Below are 11628 nucleotides of genomic sequence, written 5' to 3' on the forward strand. Positions count from 1 at the left end.
GTTAAGTTATTTAGAGTACGTTCACCCGATTAGTTATGTAAACAAATGATTTCGTTCATTAGTTTCTGTTAGCGAACGTTCGTTCGTTAGATTTTTCTTTTTAGTTTTATTTTTCGGTGAGGGACCTATCCGCGATAAGTTTTATTACAGATTAGCCCCTAATCTTTAAACCCTCGCTACTTTTTGCTCGTTTATCCAAATCCAGTGAAACCAACGCCAAAATCTTCGTCTGGTTCCCCTTTGTCTAGATAAACAACTTGAACATGATTTTGAAAATTTAAAATTTGGTTTCAGGTATATTTGAATTTGAACTTCTTTTGATCCTAGTTTGAGTTTCGTAACTCCGATTCGATTGATTCTTTTTGCAAATCGAAGCTCTTCACTTGAACTTTCTATTTAGATCTTTTCTTTTGGGTTTTACCTTTGCATCTTATGCTTGAGTGGTTATGTATGCTATTGTTTGTTCACGATAGAGTTCCCGGAGTGCGAGGCTTGCTACTACGAATCTCTAGGGTTTTCCGAACGTCTGCAAGGCAAGTAACACTTTGATCATACCCCCTTTATTACCCAGTTTTTATGCATTAATTTCAACCCTCAAACATTGCATGAGTAGGATTTGATAACATGTGGGTGTGGGAAGTAGTTGATGAGGTAGGAACCTATTGTCTTTTATCAAACCCTGGGTTTTATACGTTATGCTTATATTGCTTTGCAATGCTAGTAGACGTGGTTTGGTATGAGAGATTTCATGCAAGAAGTGAGATATTTTAACTAAGGGAAACTTAAGGTGGCTATTTTAATACACATCTGGGTGGATTGGTTGTGGGCACCTGGGGATATACCGGTGTTGTCCAAGGAGATCCCGGGGTACCCGTGTGATCATCCTATGGAATGCCACCCAGGCTCAAAGGGATCATAAGATTATTCATCCTAGAAACTTCCGTGTGCAGCCAGAAGCCATTATGGGCTCTGGCATAGTTGAGTAAGTTGTGGGAAACCTTTCCATGACGGGGTAACAGATGTAGGGGATTGTAGGTGTACCGGCCTATCTATCGGTTAAGGGGACCTCTTCGGAAAGATTGTGTCTCGGTAATTCGTTTCTCAAACATCATGCAGTGCGAGAAATACAACGGAGGAGATAGAGTCTTTTGGGGAAAAGTGCGCAAACCTCTGTAGAGTGTACAAACTAATCATGGTTAGCTGTGTCCCCGGTTATGGACATCTTGAGTATCTGGTACTTGAATTATTGTTTGATCTCATCACTTTACTTAATAATTTGTTGGGATATTAATATTATTTTGGGATTGAGTTGGGGGTACTTCTCAATAAGGTCTTAAAACTTTGTAGTTAAATCAAATATATTCCTTTGGTGTAGGAAAAAATTAGCTTTATGCAAATGATAACCTTAGAGCCTCCACCAGCCAAATAGGCATGTAGTGATAGCTGTTAGTTGTTCATTGCTCTATGGTGTTATCTTGCCAGCATATTCCATGTGCTAACCTACACGACTACAACGTATCATGTTGCAGAATTTTCAGACGAAGAGTAAGGTGCGCTAGGTCGTTGTCATGCACTCAGTTTTTCCATGGAGTTGGATGGACTCATTTGTCTTTGATGCTTCCATTGTTATCTTATTTGGATGGCCTTCAGCCATATTTTTGTAATAAGTACTCTTTTTGGAGTCACTCGATGTAATAAGTGTGTGATTGAACTCTGTTATAAATCCTCAAGTACTGTGTGTGTCAGCAATGCCGATCCAGGGATGACACTTAAGCACAGAAACTATGGTCCATTGGGATCAGGTCGCTACAAGATGGTATCAAAGCACACGCTGACTGTAGGGCGCGACCACTAGGAAAAACCACAGGATACTCTTCTGTACTCATTTCTAACTCTTCTCCATTTCTACTCTATAGATGGCGGACCCAAGGAACAAGTTCACCCAACCGGATGACGACACCCCTTTCGGACGACACCTGAAGGAAGTCACTAAGTACCTGAACATTGGCATACCAAGCTTCACCGGAACCTACACCACCACTTTACCAGAAGAGGAGCGCTGGACGACTCAAGTTTGAGTTCCAGGAAGGACTTTTGCACCAATTACCGAGCCCATCGAGTTTTCCTTTGATGCGCCAACCTGGAGTTTGGGAAAGAGCATGGCCGCTCACATCGCCATTGGACGCAGCGACGAGGTGTACAACAAGGATCTTAAGGACACCATCTATCAGATATGTGGACGCAGAGATGAGCAATGGGAGATGATTCGCACCAGGAAGGATAAGTCCATTGCAGCCTACATACAGGAGTTGAATTAGAATATTCGACGCCACGAGAACCAGATGTGCGCCAACATGATATAACTGAAGAAGGTGATGACCCGGAACATGGAGCTAGAAAAGGAACTCAAGTCTACACGCGATGGATATGAAGAGGAAATTGCTGTACTACTGGAGAAGAATGAAGACCTGAAAAAGAAGCTAGGGATATTTATGGGGAATCCCAAACCTGGAATGGACATTCGCTCAGAAGATTACATCATACTAGACGACACCGACTCCGACCCGGACGGCGATGATGATTATGAAGACGAAGCTGGAGCAGATATTATGATGTCTTCCACCGATCAAAATTTCTAGTCGACCACCATATTACCATTAGAGTACTTCCATGTATATAGTACTAGTCCGCAAGATTTTGTAGCGGTAGCTTAGATCGATTGTATGAATCTTGTTTGATATTGAGTGATGTGAAATGAATGTGATTGTCTCATGTGCATATGGGTAGTGATTTCTCACCCCTCTAAACCTATCAGATGCCTCCGAGACATGACGACGGATTCGTGTTCCCGCCGAAGCTCACTCAGTTGATCCAACAGCAGAATGCCTTGATGCAGTTGCTAGTCCAGAACCAAGACAACAACAACAACAAAAACAACAACAATCCACCGCCACCACCCCCAGTCGACAACTTAGCTCGCTTTCTAAGGATGAATCCGCCGGTGTTCTCTAGTAGCACCGAGCCGATTGTTGCTGATGGCTGGCTCCGCAAGATTGGAAGGGAGCTGACCACTGCAGGTTGCACAGATGCTGAGAAGGTGCGCTTTGCCGCACATCAACCGGATGGACCCGCAGCCTCATGTTGGGAGAACTACATTGCCACTTTCCCCGTGGCCAATGTCACCTTGGATCAGTTTCAACAAGCCTTTCGCACTGCACATGTCTCAGCTGGAGCTATGAGCATGAAGAAGCGTGAGTTCCGCAACTTATGCCAAGGAAATCGTACCGTGGCATAGTACGTGGATGAGTTCAGCAAGTTAGCTCGCTACGCCCCAGATGATGTAGCCACTGATGCCGCGAAGTAGGAAAAGTTTATGGAGGGACTAAATGATGAGCTGAGTATGCAGTTGATCGTGGCAACATTCACCAACTATCAGGAGCTGGTAGACAGGGCTCTCATGATTGAAGGCAAGCAGTAGCAGATATACAGCCGCAAACGGAAGTATGGACAGGGGAAGTACAACTCTGGAGCTCAGCAGAAGCCTCGTTTTACCCCGGACTTGGGAGGACATACCCATCATAACCATGGAGGCCATTCTCACACTGGAGGAAGTTTACATAACCACAATGGCCCTAAGAATGGAAATGGGAATGGAGGAAACAACAATCAGAGCCGTTCCAACCCAGCAACACCCGCCAAGAAGGATCTGAGCCATGTTACCTGTTTCAAGTGCGGGAAGACTGGACACTACGCCAATGATTGTCCTGAGGTAAAGAATGGTAATGGAAATGGAAGATCTGGAAAGAAGCCCAACCCTTTCACTAGAGGGCAGGTGAACCACGTCAACGTGGAGGAAGTTGAAGAGCAGCCGGATGCAGTTATTGGTAAGTTTTTGATTAAGTCATTTACCGCCCTTGTTCTTTTTGACACTGGTGCATCACATTCGTACATATCAAGGGGATTTGTGGATAAGTTTAATTTGCCAACCGTAGCCCTTAAGACACCTACGTTAGTAAGCTCACGAGGAGCGGAGTATATGGCTAGCAGAGGATGTTTTCAGTTGCCATTGACCATAGGTAGGCATGTTTACCCCTCATACCTAATTATTTTGGAGTCACAAGGATTGGATGTGATACTAGGCATGGATTGGCTATCGATGTATGGAGGAAATATCGATTGTGCTACTAAGTCAATTCTTCTCACCACCCCCAAAAGGAAAAGGATCAAGTATGTGTCTAGGCATGCGCCAAGGAGGACTCAAGTAAATTCACTTTCGGGAGTTGTTCAAGAGGAAGTGCCAGCTGTGAAGGATTATCCCGACGTATTCCCGAAGGAACTACCAGGCATGCCACCAGATCGAGACACAAAATTTTTGATAGAGCTGTTACCAGGCACCGGACCAATATCGAAGAGACCGTATCTGATGCCCGCAAATGATCTGGAGGAAATTAAGAAGCAGATTAAGGAGTTATTGGAGAAAGGTTATATTCGACGAAGTTCATCACCGTGGGGAGCCCCAATGCTCTTAGTCGAGAAGAAGGATGGATCCTTGAGAATGGTTGTTGATCATCATGCATTGAATGAGGTGACGATCAAGGACAAATACCCCCTATCGACAATCAATGATCTGTTTGACCAACTGCAGGGAGCTAAAGTATTCTCCAAGATCGATCTCCGATCAGGATATCACTAGCTGAAGATCCGAGAACAGGATATACCCAAGACAGCTTTTACCACAAGGTATGGGCTATATGAGTATACGGTCATGTCTTTTGGATTGACTAACGCCCCTGCCTATTTTATGAGTATGATGAATAAGGTGTTCATGGAGTTCTTGGATAAGTTTGTTGTGGTGTTCATTGATGATATACTAGTGTACTCGAAGAATGAAGAACACAAGGAACATTTGCGCTTAGTACTCGAGAAGTTCAGGGAACATCAGCTATACGCCAAGTTCAGCAAATCTGAGTTTTGGTTGGAGGAAGTTGGATTTCTCGGACATGTTTTATCCGGAGAAGGTATAGCAGTAGACCCTTCCAAGGTTCAGTCTATCACTGAGTGGTTGGCACCCACCTCGGTTGGAGAGATACGTAGTTTTCTTGGACTCGCAAGATATTACCGGAGATTCACTGAGAATTTTTTCCAAGATTGTGAAGCCCATGACGGAGGTATTGAAGAAGGACACCAAGTTCAAATGGACCGAAGAATGTGACGCCAGTCTTCAGGAGTTGAAGAAACGTTTGGTTATAGCCCCAGTGCTAATTCTTCCGAATATACGCAAGGATTTCCAAGTATATTGCGAGCTTGTCGCAAGGGACTTGGAGGTGTACTTATGCAAGACAGAAGAGTCGTTTCATATGCCTCACGTCAGCTTTGACCACATGAGTTGAATTATGCCACGCATGATTTGGAGTGAGCAGCCGTAGTGCAGGCGCTCAAGACCTGGAGACATTTTCTCATTGGAAACCGTGGTGATGTATACACGAATCATAAGAGTTTGAAGTACATCTTCACGCAGAAGGAGTTAAATCTCAGGCAGAGGAGATGGTTGGAGCTCATATAGGATTATGATATGAAGCTGCATTATCATCCCGGAAAGGCAAATGTTGTAGCAGATGCTTTGAGCCGCAAGAGTTATGTCAATACCCTCGTAACCGGAGGATTACCGCAAGAGTTAGCCGACGATCTCAGAGAACTTCGAATGGAGATAGTTCTGAGAGGTTTTGTTGTAACGATGGAAGTTCAGTCCATGTTGTTGGGAAAGATTCAAGAAGCCCAGAAGACTGATAAAGAGATTGTGGAGATAAAGGAAAAGATGACTAAAGTAAAGGCCAAAGGTTTTCGTGAGTATGAACACGAAACTTTATGGTTTGAGGATCGTATTTATGTGCCCAATGACCCAGAGATCAGGAAGTTAATACTTCAGGAAGCTCATGACTCGCCATACTCGATTCACCCAGGAAACACCAAGATGTATTTGGATCTGAAGGAACATTTCTTGTGGACAGGTATGAAGAAGGATATTGTCGAGTATGTAGCCGTGTGTGACGTATGTCAGAGAGTTAAGGTAGAACACTAGAAGCCAGCAAGATTACTTCAGCCATTGCCGATACCCGAATGGAAGTGGGATAATCTTGGCATGGATTTCATCACCGGATTACCTAGGACACGATCAGGATATGATTCTATCTGGGTAGTAGTTGATGGCTTGACCAAAGTGGATCAATTTATCCCCATGAAAACCACCTATACGAGCGCGAAGTTGGGCAAGATATATATGACCAGGATCGTACGTCTGCATGGAGTTCCGAGGACTATTGTATCAGATAGAGGAACACAGTTTACCTCGAAGTTTTGGAATCAGTTACACCAGATGATGTAGGGTGGAACCCTAGATGGCCGATCTTTCACGAAAGGAGCGGATCCCTACGAAGAACGTGATGAACACGAGGGAAACACGAGAGAAATCACTCAACCAACAAGAATAGATCACACATGCGCTAGATCGATGAACACAAAGGTAAGATACAAGATCCAAAGTCAACAACGGACGATACAAACGGTAACCGGTTCTTCTCCGTGAGGAGGTCTTGAATCCACGAGGGGATCTTCCCGTGAGGGTCTTGAATCCAAGGTGGATCTTCTCCGCAGAGGGGCCGCAGTCTCTCTCGTGGAGTAGATCCGATATGGATGAGCAAAGCTCTATCTCTAAATGAGCTAATCCTTTGCTAACCCTAGAAAGATGGAGGAGAAAGAGTATATATAGTCTAGGGGGTCGAAGGGGTACACGGGCCTCGGCCCTTACTGTGCGCAGACAGGGGTGGCCGGATGTCCGGGCGACAAGCCGGATGTCCGGGGCTTCAGGAGGGCCCGGATGTCCGGGCTGGGGGCCGGATGTCCGGGCTGGAGGGTAAAACTTCTGGATGTCTTCTGTCGTTGATGCCGGATTTTCGGGGGAAGGTCCGGATGTCCGGGCTTTGGCGAGGCGCCGGATCTCCGGGGCTGGCGCCGGATTTCCGGCCGCTGATGCTGTTGGCCGTCTGTTGGTGCAGCTCCTTGGCGGCTGCACAGGCGCCGGATGTCCGGCCTTTGGCCCGGTGGTCCGGCCGCTGTAGCTTCAGCAGCTCCGTCTTCTTCCGTCGTCGCTTCTAGGCCTCCCTCGCAGATGGTGTAGTTGTACCTTGGCACTTGCACTCCTCCTCGTCGTCCGTAGTGTTCCGACAATACCTATGCATGCACATGAGTGGAGTGTCAAGTAGTATACCATCCTCGAAGGGGTCAAGTGAGCACGTGTAAAGGAGATGATTCACCTTTGCATATGTGAAGTAGATGACGCACATGTCACTCACCGAATGGACTCTTGACATGGTGATGTCCATAGGATGCTCCGCATCATCTCCCCTCCCTTGGGAAAGATCCGACCTCGGATCGAAAACCAAATCACCATGGAAAAGAGATGGCTTCGCCGTGTAGAAGTGGACATTCCCCAAGTACGTGTCATCTTGAAGCTCAAAATGGGCACTCTCCAATGTCGCACCGTCTTGTGATTCCTTCAAAAGGAGTAAGGACAACAAACACTTGGAAAACAAATGTGGTTAGCGTTAGTGCAAAACCAAGAATTCAAGAGGTGATTCACCAAACAAGTGACGTCATCATGCAAAGCATATGGTGTGACAAAGGATTGAGACATGGCATGTAAGTATATCAATCGAGCACAAGCAAAGATATCATGGGGGCAAGCATGTAAATTGGAGGTAGAGATGTAAATATGTGTGTCAAGAGAATAAGCATCTACCTCATGTTCATAGCAAGCATGGGCAAAGCGCTCAATGAAAGGTCTATGGTAGGCATAGGAATCATTCACGACACCTAAGAAGATGAGATGTCTAAACACATGGGTTAAGTGCAAGACAATCCAAGCATAATGTGCATAGGGTGTAGTGAACATAGTGTGGCACTCAACACAATAGAAAGAGCAATTGTTCATCATGTGTGAGGCAATCAAGTCAATCATGTGACAAGCAATGGGACATGGCATATTTGAAGGGATGACATTGGTGCAACCAAACATATGAGAGGAGCAAGTAATCCAAGAATTGGATGCAACACACAAGGCATATATATCATGATGCATGGGACGGTGAAAACGACAAGTCGAAGCAAGATCTCTATCAAGTGTGCAATCAAGTGGTCCAAGATGAACAATAAGTCTCATGGTGCAAGCAACACAAGTAGTATGATCCGCAATATCCATGCACAAGAAAGATATCACCTTGATAGCGTGTCCTTGTGCATTCTTCACAATGCCGAAGTGGTAGGAAAGGTGGCGTAGAAACGAGTCGTGCTCGAATGTATGAGGCTCGCTCTCAAGAGCTCGAATGGTCAACTCACATGAAGCGGAAGTCGACACAAAGTCCAAGTATCCTACAGATGCACACAACAAAACAAAGAACGTATGCGCATGGTAGATAAACACATCGTCCATCATGATGGTTCTCTTCTCTTGCACATAATCATTAGAAGCACAAGTGCACGAATAATATGATGCAACAATGGCAATATTCATGGCACTAGGTATATGGTGCAAAGAGGTAAGACAAGCAGGCTTCACAAGAAGTATGTCAAAATCTCCAAATATGTGTGAGAATGCTATGGGGGCAAACTCATAAGCAAGACTAATAGCATTGTTGCACTCAATACATGTCAAATCATCTATCATGATAGAGGCAACATATGGAGAGATATGACAAGAAGCAATAACAATTATGTGCAAAGCATGTAGATAGTTGTCATCAACCGCATGAAGTGAGCAAGTATAAATCATTGGTGATGCAATAAGGCAAGCAATAATAATCAAGTCGTGCAAACTAGTGGAGCGAAGATGCAACACACTAGAGGAAATCATGGCAATCATGTCATGTGAGCAAATAATAGGCATAGGCAATGTACATGACATATCGCAAGCACGAACACAAATCAAGATCATAGTATCATCATACGCATGGGGCACAAAGCAATCATGGCAATAACAAACAATATCTCCACCACGCTTGCAAATACACATACAAGTACTAGACTCAATCATCATGTGTAATGCAAAGCATGGGTCACAAATGCATGGCAAAGGCATAGTAATGGGCATATCATGCAAAGTGAACATGGCAAGATGGGCAAATGATATATAATGGACAACAACCCATAACCATGTGAGGGCCATGTAAAAGAAGTGTGCGAAGTGTTTGCGCGAAGTGAGCGGTGGGAAAGGCAATCCATGGGGTCCCAAGTCATCATTGCTCTCTAGAGCTCGTTTTGTCAACTCGTGGGATTGCGAGGTTGACAAGTATTCATGGGTACCTACACAAAAGAGACACAAACCAAAGAAATTGTGCGCGTGGTAAATGTACACATCATCCATCATGATGTGTATGTGCAAGTGAGTGTTAGCACAAGATAAGCATCGCTCAAAGAAATTTGATGCATGGTATAAGAACATGTCATCCATCATGAAAGAATAGTTGTTATGTATGACACGATGGGGATGCAAATTGAGCATACTAGTATATGGCACAACAATACCATTATGATTCATGGGGAGCATATTGTGCACATATTTACTGGGATCATGCAATGGATAGGATGGATCAAAATCTCCTAAAATGTATGAGGAAACTATGGGGGTCTCCTCATGAGCAATATTGTAATCATATGGAGAAAATGGACAACATCCACAACAATGCATATCCGAAGCTAGGTGGTCATGGCATGGCATATGAGATAAATGATGCAAAGGGAGCATGTCAATATCATCACAAGAAAAACAAATGCCAATAACCATGGGCTTGTCATCTATGCCATATGTGCAAATTGGGTTAATTTTAATGGCATATGCATAGTCACTACGAAGAGATTGCAAATATGACATAAAATAGATCCCATGCATAGCATATGACAAGTCAAGCGGATTGTCAAACATGATGTTACCTAAAGAATTGTCACAAGAAATCCTATGTAACATGGCATCACAACTAATAGACTCCACATGGCAATCATCATACTCATCATAAATGGGTAAATCATCCCATGGGGAAATCTCACTATCATGAAGCAAGGTAATAGGTGGATCAACATCATGCAAGCAATCAATGTCAAGAATGTCCACTAGTGGGACTAGAGCATCACCGTCACCTATGTTACCTTGTTCATTCCACTCAAGTGGTGTAGGTGAGGTGGGAAAGACCAAATGGTGGTCATCTTCATCTTGATGGAACCATGTGGGGGGTGCATCATATTCCACCATGGCCATAGTCGTGTCCATAGGAAGGACGAAGTCGTCGTGAATCGGCGCGTCATCATGAATGAGGCCTAGCACCAAATGAGAAGACACAATAGAGGTAGAGGTTAAGTCGTTAGAGTTCAAAATCTCCTCACTCTCTCTATGTGGTGGTTCACTCACTCCCTCAAAGTAGGTGCACTCAATCGCACGTATGGTGGAGTCACTCATCTCACTCAAGTGGTGGGGGTTGTGGCTCTCCTCACATGGGAATTGGGGCAACACATCGGATATGGGGCTGGTGGTGAAGTCACTCTCACTCTCAATATGGTGGCACAAGTCACTCAAGTCATCATGCGTCGCCGTGGTCGTAGTGAAATACTCAACCATCTCATCGCCGTCACCGTGGATGAAGGCCGAAGATGGCACATCATCACTCTCGCCTCCTAAGAAGGAAGCATCATCCTTGCTCGTCACCATGTCGCTTGCCTCAAAAGCTTGGTCCTTGAAGGTCTCCGTAGTCGTACTCGTCGCCGCACCATCTTGAAAAAGAGTCATGGAGGACTCGGCATCATCAATGCCACAAAGAGGGATGGCGGTGAAGTCGAACTTGGGAGCATCGTCTTGGAGCTCGTCGGCCTTGGACATCTTGGTGGTACTAGCCTCATGCTCGTCGTCTTTGAGTTTGGACTTCGAGAAGTGTGCTTGGGGTGGAGAAGCCTTGGCCTTCATGATTTCTTGTTCCGCCTTGAGACCACCAATGTAGTTGTCGTCGAGGGACTTGTAGTTATCGAGGAAGATGGTCTTGGAGATGGCATTGTTCAATCCCATCATGAAGTGGAACTTCATTGACATGGGGTCGTCCATGCCGGCTCGTCGCAAGGCAATCTTCATCTCCTTGAAGTACGCGTCGATGGACTTGGATCCTTGGTTGGTGTTCTCCAATTGGCGTAGAAGTTGTTCAGTGTAGGTTGGAGGCACAAACTCTCGCCGCAAAGCTTTCTTCGTCTTGGGCCAACTCATGTCGCAGGTTTCCAAAGGTGTGTGAAGCCACCATGTCGAGGCGTAGTCGTGCAAGTTTCTTGTGGCGCACTTCACTTGATCTTCGGGAGGAACTTGATGTAGCTTGAGGTAGTCGTCCATTAGGTGCTCCCACTCGAGATACTCCTCGGGTTCTTGAGTCCCATAGAAAGGAATCGCATGGTCGGTGTCGAGGTCGTAGTAGCTCATGGAAGTCGCGGACTTGAGCTTGGGGAGCTTCTCTTGAGCATAGTCTTGAGGTGCTTGTTGGCGAAGATGCCGTATATCCGAAGGCGAAGATGCCTTGAAGTCGCTTGGCGAAGATGCCAAAGGAGATG

Source organism: Triticum aestivum, chromosome 4D (assembly GCF_018294505.1).
Source record: "Triticum aestivum cultivar Chinese Spring chromosome 4D, IWGSC CS RefSeq v2.1, whole genome shotgun sequence".
NCBI lineage: Eukaryota > Viridiplantae > Streptophyta > Magnoliopsida > Poales > Poaceae > Triticum > Triticum aestivum.